Genomic DNA, 8514 nt, shown 5'->3' on the forward strand with positions numbered 1-8514 from the left:
GTTTAAGGGATAGAGCATAAAACAGTCTGTATTTAGGCAAAATCAAAGATTTAGAAGGCTTTTCTTGGCTTTAAGTGCCATAGTTTTTTCATGGCCTTGTTCCAACTAAATGTGTCCGATTAACTACAAAAAAAACCCTCCTACTTTACAAATTATTTTTTTCTATTTTGCTGTTCATTTGCAATCCAACAGGACATATTAATGAAGCCAGTACTGGCACTTTTTGCATCTTAAAACTATGAATGTTTCCCCCTTGTATCCATTTTCCTTATAGGCAACATGTAGGGTAAAATTCACTTCATGTGCATAAAGTCAAGAATAATTAAGCTTTATGCTGGGAACATGAAATTCACCCACCCACCCCAGCCTCCTACAAGGGCACAGTACAAGCTGTAGGCTGGGAGTAGGATCTTCAGTCACTTATCTTCACTTGGACAGTGTTGGGTCCACAGGAACTGCAGAAAGGCAGATTCCTTTTCCTGCTTGCTAACCCTCCTTATCTGGATCCCCCGTACAGCTGCAATGCTGCACTCAGCTGGCAGAGAGGACCCTATGCTAGCCCTTGACACCTGGAGAACAAAGTTCCATCCTCAAAATATGGATATGGCAACCCAACAATGAACAGTGTATTGTCAAATGGCAGGTTTAGATAATCTGACTTTAACCGTGTTTTTGTTTCTTCATTCGCTCCCCCCTAAAATCCAAAATGTTAGGAAGAATAAATGAAAAAAACAACAACCCATAAATAAATGAAACTGCAGTGATGAGAAGGAGAAGTTCACAGGTTTTGAAGAAACAGGTGCTGACCTTTAGTAGGGGGGGCGGAACCTAAGCAATAAGTTATGATGCATTTATGCAAGATTTAGATATACATACTCTATACAGAGGTTTAGGATTGGATCAGACAATACATTTGGAAAATGAGAAACTATTAAAAACATATAAAGTATTCCAATAGTTTAAAATTTCTCTAACTTGAAACTCCTAATTTGGTTTGTTCAGTTGGCCTCAGTGATGAGCTGTTTTCACTTTGTGGAAAGCTGAAGGATTAAATTTACCTTATAGAATTATTACATTCAAAATTTGGAAAGTTAAAGCCTGCATGATTTTAATGTGACTATGCAAAAACAGCACCCTGTGGTTCCATGGCTATTGTGTCTTAATAATGACTCTCTTTAAAGGTACTCAATTAAGAAATGAAAGATCCCCTTCTGCCCCCAACTAGCAGTCCTGCAAACTCAGCCTGGCCCACAAGAATCAGGCTGGACTCTTCCCTCTCGCCCTCCCCCCCATACATCATCTCATGAATAAAAGACTGTTACACCCTTAGTCCCATTGTCTTCAGCTTATGATCTCCATAAAAACCTATGCAAAGCCTATTGTTCTTAGAGGATTTCTACATTTCTTAGGATTTTCTATACTGTCCATCCCCACACTATCTAAGCACAAGTATATCTGACAGAAACTCAATAAACTGTGCTGGTGATAATCCATAACTTGCACCGTGTTGGCTCTACAGTGCTAACTGGAATGAAAACCATATTTTAATCACAGAAGTGAGAGCATGAGATGCCAGAAACACATACAGCATAGATCTGTTGAGTAGGAAAGTCACACTTTTGCACAGCCACACTTTTTGAGTAAAGCAGCATTTTAGTATACTAATACTCCTCTCTAATCTTTAGATATGTAGCACCATTTATGCAAGTATCTCAAAGTGCTTTACACGCACTGATTTGGATGGGGTGCAAATTACATCTTGTGTCTCCAGAGGCCGTTGTACTTGAGATGAATTCACCCCTACAGAAGTTGGCCATTGTATGATTGCAACACTCCAGCTGGGGAACATTAAAGCTCTGAATCAGCTCCTCTCACCCCAGTTTACCTGGCCCTCTCACAAGATAACACAGCCCATTTTCTGAGCCATGCCAGTTGGCTTTTGGAAGAGCAGGAGTTGGTACGTGATTTGTGCTTCTGCACCACGCTCCCACAAGAATTATGTCACCGCCAAAAGCTGGCTTTTACCAGGGCAAGTTAATCTAGATTATTGGTTTTCAAACTGGCGGGCAAGTCCCCCAGGAGGGCGTGAAGAAATTCCAAGGGGGGCACGAAGCTGTGAAATTTTCATAACGATATTTTTTTTTTCATCAGGGTAAAAAAATTTTTTTTTTAATTTATTTATTTAATAGACCAACAGACAATAAATTATACACATTCTGTATACATAATAAATATTCATAAAAGTGTTCAATTACAGGCCTATATTATTTAACTACAATAAAGTATTAACAATCTTCTCGATTTGGATTATGAATATAAGTAGACAAGAATAAAGGTATAACAAAGTACAATAATAATAAAAATACAACTATAAATAAAAGTATATAACTGCAATGTTTTCAAATTTCATACCACAAAATGTGAATATTTTTTATTTTTTTTGCCTTTCGGTCGGTGGGGAGGCCGAAGAACAATGTAGAAAGCGATGGAACTTTTTAAAACTTCCTAACTCACTCGCGAGAATGTTCAAGACTGTTCTATCATGGGAGCGGTTACCTCCACCACTCACCGCACAAGATCAGCTACTTGCCGGAATAGGGCAGCACGCATCCGTTCGTAATAGTAGTAGTAAATAAACATTTGCTATAACTCAAATTAACTTGCATCCGTTATTATTCACAAATCAGGAAAATTATTTTTATAGGTTTTTTATTATCTAAGTTATATCTGTTATTATGGTCGCGATTAAGAAAAGGAAGTACGATGAAGACTACATTAAGTCTGGTTTCACCGTCATGGAAAAAAACAGGATCGATCATCCTCAACGTGTAGTATGCCACGGAGTTCTCAGCAATGATGCCTTGAGACCTAGTCATCTTGAGCGATACTTGACAAAGAACCACAGCGCTTTGAAAGACAAACCAAAATAATTTTTTGCTGCTAAACTTCAAAATTTAAAACGCATGAAGCTGGACACTACTGGAGTTTTTCATCAAGCGTCGGCCAAAGTGGTAGAAGATTCTTATGAACTGTCATTGCTCATCGATAAAGCCAAGAAAGCGCAAATAATAGGAACAACACTTGTGACACCTTGCTTGTTGAAAGCAGCTGATATTGTGCTTGGTGCCGAAAGCAAGAAAAAAAATAATGGAAATTTTGCTTTCTGACAATTCTGTAAAATGCCACATCAACGACATAGCAAAAGATCTAAAACTTCAAGTTGTGGAGGCAGTGAAAGCTTCTCCTTTTTTTTGCAGTTCAGTGCAACGATACCACTGATTTAGCACAATGCTGTCAGTTGCTCGTCTACGTTCGATTAATTAACAATGGAACTGTGAAAGAAAAACTGCTTTTTTCAAAGGAATTGATAACCACATCAAAGGCTTCTGATGTTATGAAAACGGTTTCCAACTTTTTCTTAAAAAAAAAAAAAAAAAAAAATGGACTTTCATGTGGAAAAAATGGTTGGTGTATGCACAGACGATGCTCCAGTGATGCTTGGCTCTCGCTCTGGATTTGTGACATTGGTGAAAGAAAAAAATCCAGCCATGATCACGACTCACTGCGTCATACACAGACAAGCGTTGGCTGCTAAAACGCTTCCAGATGACCTACGGGACTCGTTGAATTTGGCCATCAAAGTTGTCAATTTTGTGAAGAACAGCACTTTAAATATGAGACTTTTTGCAGCTCTTTGCGCGGATTTGGGTGTGGATCATAAAATTATTTTGTTTCACACGGAGGTACGATGGCTTTCCAAAGGGAACATGCTTTCAAGATTATTCTAACTGGAAAACAAAGTGGAAATTTTCCTCAAGCAACAGAAAAAAGAAGAGTTATATCGTTCGTTTACGGACCAAATGTTTCAACTTTCACTGGCATACCTCCTGGACATTTTTGAATCTTTGAACAATCTCAATTTGAAGCTGCAAGGAAACAACACTGCAAACATTATAGTGCAACACGATGCCATAAAAGCATTTATGGAAAAAATCAAGCTTAGGAAATGTCGAACGCAAGCTCAGATGCCTAATTTTTTGTCTTTACCAACATTTTCATCACTCACTGAAACTTTGTAAAGAGGATGCAAAGAACAAAATTGTGTTTCATCTGGACTGCCTTGCTGACAAATTCATCCGCTATTTTCCAGACAACTTTTCTGGTAACCCCGTTCAGAAATTAGCATGTACTCTATTCAATGTTGATGTCAATTCATTGGCAGAAGTATTGCAAGAAAAAAGCACTCGAAATGAAATATGATTCAAGAGTGAAAGATATTTTCGAAAACTTAAGCCTGGAGGAATTTTGGATAAAATATTTCCCAATTTACCCAAAAGTTGGAGAAGCAGCGCTGGGTATTATTCTTCCGTTTTCGTCGACGTACCTCTGTGAAAAAAGCTTTTCGAGTTTAGTCATAATAAAAATGAAACAAAGGAATCAACTGGATGTCGAAAATGATTTGCATTGTGCACTTTCATCTTTCAAACCTAGGATTTCCCAACTCGTGAAGAAAATGCAGCAGCATCCTTCACATTAAATTCATTTTGTTTATGCTATTTCTTATTTTAAATTACATATTTATTAAATTTTTTTGCCAAGTAAAACTATTTGTGCTTATTTTTAATTTTAAATAAAAAAAATTATACCCAGTTTTTGTGTTTATTTTTCATTTTAAATTACAAATTGAATTTGTTAAAAAGGGGGTTGGATGATGGTAAGGGAGAGGTGGGAGGCGTGAGGGTTTCTCGAAAATTAAAAAGGGGGCGTGATGCTGAAAAGTTTGGGAACCAATGATCTAGATCATTAGTTACGCTCATAGTGCCCCTGTGAGTTAAGCAAGTATTGCTCAAACTATGCCCTTCCTGTATTACACTGCATTACAGACTCCCTGTTTCATTGTAAATCTCCTGCCTAGAACACTTTGTCTGGGTTCCCGCTACAGATTTAAAGAAACAGCGTACATCTGCTCTGTTTTAAGGCTCCAATGACTAGACTGTCCTAGGAATAAAAGGACATTTGGTCATTTAAACTGGACTATGCTTTTGATTTTCACAGGTCTATTTTCACTAATATGTCTATGGAAGGGATGTTCAGATATGCACTTCAGAAACATACTCAATTTTACTCCACATTTTTTACTAAATGTCTGTGTGATGCTCTACAGGGTTGTGAACTACCTCACTACCACCAGCCCTTCAGCATGAGGCATGTGCCTACTGTGAATCAGCCCCCTAAATCCATCAGTCTCTGGCACACAAGCACCACCTTCCAGGACCCTGCAGGCCTTGCTCCCTCTCTACAGGTTAGTGAAGGGCACATACCAACCCTCGAGTCCTCTCTGAGCATGCCCTGTAGCATGCCGGCCTTCTCCACTGAGCATTCTATCAAGCCTGCTGTTCCCAAAAGAACAGTATACACCCCAGCTTGTAAGATTCAGCTGAGGACCACCCCTTTGCTTAACACCAGCAGTTACATCTATTTACAGTGAAAACAAGAATATTTGTCAAAGAAAAGAGGTTCTAGTGATAGTGAGTACGAATATTGGAAACCAATAGTTACACATAAAACAAAATCATAACACGCTTTCTAGAGACTCAACTCAACTAACAAGTTACTCTCGTCTAAAGACATTTTATCTTACCCAAAGTTCTCATCAGAGTTTTCAACCAAGCATGACTGACACCCCTTTGCCAAGAAGAAAAAATTGCTGTCCCTTTGCTTCCACAGTGAAGGGATACCAGAATGTCTTCTTATACCCGCCTCCCCCCCCCCCCCCCCAATGTATTGTCTTTATTCCTGGACAGGATAAACCCTATGGCTTGGGGTTTTTTTCCCCCCGTGTGCTCCTTTCCTGTTGACTTCATGTCTCCTCATTATCATTTGAATTTATATGTAATTGGACAACCATTCTGTTAGCTTACAATGCTTAATTTACATCCTGACAGAGATATATTTCTTACCTCCTATCTGGAGGAACTGGTCTAAGGAATGTCACCTTTTTGTGATTTGTTTTTACCTTACTTGCTTAAGAACATAATTTTCAAGTACAGATACATAACTCACAGCATAGTACATGTACATACATTTCATAATGATATAGATGACCAGCATGACACCTGCTTTCATACAAGACCTCACATGATATTCTTCAGCAAACTAGAATGTACACGACATGCTCATGAAATTTTTGTAACCCCTCTGTACCCACTTGCCAGTTGACATTAAGAGGTTCTTAGGTCACAGATTTGTTTTCAAAAGTTATTTGTCTGGTTTCAAAACAGGCATGACCTTTCTTGTAGTTCTCTTACCTAAAAGTACAAACATTACCTAACTGAAATGTTCCAATAGTGTCTGAAGTGCATTTATGTTTGTGTTAAAAGTCCAAGATTCCACTTGATAATGTTAAGAATTACTTTAACATTCCTGTACTTGTACCCTGTGATGGATTATTATATACAGCGCCATCAAAACTACAGACCTACCAAAAGTGTCAGATATAAGTCAAAAGCAGGTACCAGGAAGGCTGCCTACAGAATACCAGTGTAATATTAAGAGAGACAGTGCACTATAGTTGGGCTTTGAGAGTAGTTTGTTCAAATATTACAGTTTTAGATATGTCACTAAAATGCATTTAATTTGTAAATCTTTGCACAAATAATTAATCTGCTGACATTTTATATCCCACCATACTTTTCTTTGATCAAAAATATAATTACACAAAGTAACAATAGTGTGGCTGACATTCATATAATTTCTCATTTATATTGATTTATATTCCATTCCATTAAGGTCTTTATAAACTTCACAAAAGTTTGAGACCAGTAATATATTTAGCATATTGATTTCTGTAATATATTCCAATTCTTCAGCTTGACTAGGCTTTCCCTGCAAAAACTTTAGTCTGAAGATTGAAAACATATGTTTTTAAATTTATCATCTGAAGAAGATAAGTATTTGCATGTGTTGATATTTGGAGTATATTACAAATTACAATGGTCACTTTCAATATGTGCTAAACAATCTGTTCCACCTTGCATTTTGTTGTGATGCTGGGAGTTACTTTCCCAGACCTGAAGAAGAGCTCTGTGTGACTCAAAAGTTTGTCTCTCTCAACAACAGAGGTTGGTCCAACAAAATATATTATCTTATGCACCTCGTTTTTCTAACCACTGGGGATGGCAGAGAATTTCTCTCTCCTATGACATGGTAAATAGAGACAGACCAAACATTGACAATATTGATGGGGTTTAATTTACAGGGGTTTTCAATATTTTTGGCAAAAAGTATCTGTCAAGATATTCCATGAACAGCTTTTCAATTAGGCTTTTATATTAATTATGGATAGTATTCTTAATTATTTGATAGTAAATGCACTGATGTGTCCATTAAATGCATTGAATCGGATGTTAATAAATTAAAAAAATACCAGTTATCTTAAATAACTAAAACAATGTTTTGAACAGTCAAGCTTTCTTTAGGCATAACTTTTTTAAAAAAATATTACAATTGATGACATTGTGGTGTTATTCACAATGAACATTCTGTGAGAAGTTTGTTTTCTGTAACAAAAGCTTTTCTCAAACACGAGCTAAAAACCCTTCCAATGAATAAGTTAATTATTTCAACAGAAATGTCTAGAGAACGCTACAAAATAAGACTTTCCAGACATTTTATCCTATCTTAGATATAGTATGATGGAAAGAGCTTTAAGACTTGTGCTACAGTATTCTTCTTTTCTGTCCTCCTGCATTGAGATTAACAAATTCGAAATGATTGCTAGAATCAAGCCATGTAATTAGACAGCATAACATCTAATATACTACTTTTGTCAGCTTGCCAAAAAGAGAATTTCAGTAAATGATACATTACACCATAAAAAAACCCCACCTCTTTCAAACAGGCCTGTTAATGATGATAAATAAAGAACTTGTGCAAAAGCAAGCAATTAATCCTTTGGAAGCTTTCCACTGAAGTCACTAATAAGACATCAGAAAATGCAAATACATAAACAAACAAACCCTTTGTGAATATGCTGCTTTAGATTAGTACATTTTTCTGCAATGAGCACAGCTAATCTCATCAGTAGTTAACTTCTTTCATGCCACTTATTTTTCATTAAAACATTTTCTTTATTCTAGAAAATGTACAAAGCAGAGTCATTCATATTGGTAAGCATCAGCAAAATACAAATACATCATTTTATTTGAAAATTCAATAAATATTCACACCAGAGTTTATTTTATTTTGGGGATAGGGAAGAGAAACATTTTTTAATGGAAAATTCAATTACGAAACTACAGTATCTTTATGTTTATACCATAGGGAAAGAGTAGATTATAATATTTTGCTATTAATAATGCATCCAAAAATGAAGGAGAATTGTAAGGAAAAATGTGTGCTGCTGTATGTACAAATGTGTAGTGCCAAAGGGTTATGGAAAAATCATCTTGAACAAAGAGTATTTCGAGATATAATCCTGTAAAACAATTTCTAAATGTTTAGGCAGCCAAGCAG

At 36.5% G+C, this 8514-nt stretch overlaps 1 pseudogene; it reads left to right on the forward strand.

The window, feature by feature from the left end:
* The first annotated feature begins 2744 nt into the window (after window positions 1–2744).
* LOC115271176 lies at window positions 2745–4537 on the forward strand (annotated as a pseudogene).
* The last annotated feature ends 3977 nt before the right edge of the window (window positions 4538–8514 follow it).

The sequence above is a fragment of the Terrapene carolina genome, unplaced genomic scaffold, assembly GCF_002925995.2.
Source record: "Terrapene carolina triunguis isolate 2854851 unplaced genomic scaffold, T_m_triunguis-2.0 Scaffold68, whole genome shotgun sequence".
Classification (NCBI taxonomy): domain Eukaryota; kingdom Metazoa; phylum Chordata; order Testudines; family Emydidae; genus Terrapene; species Terrapene triunguis.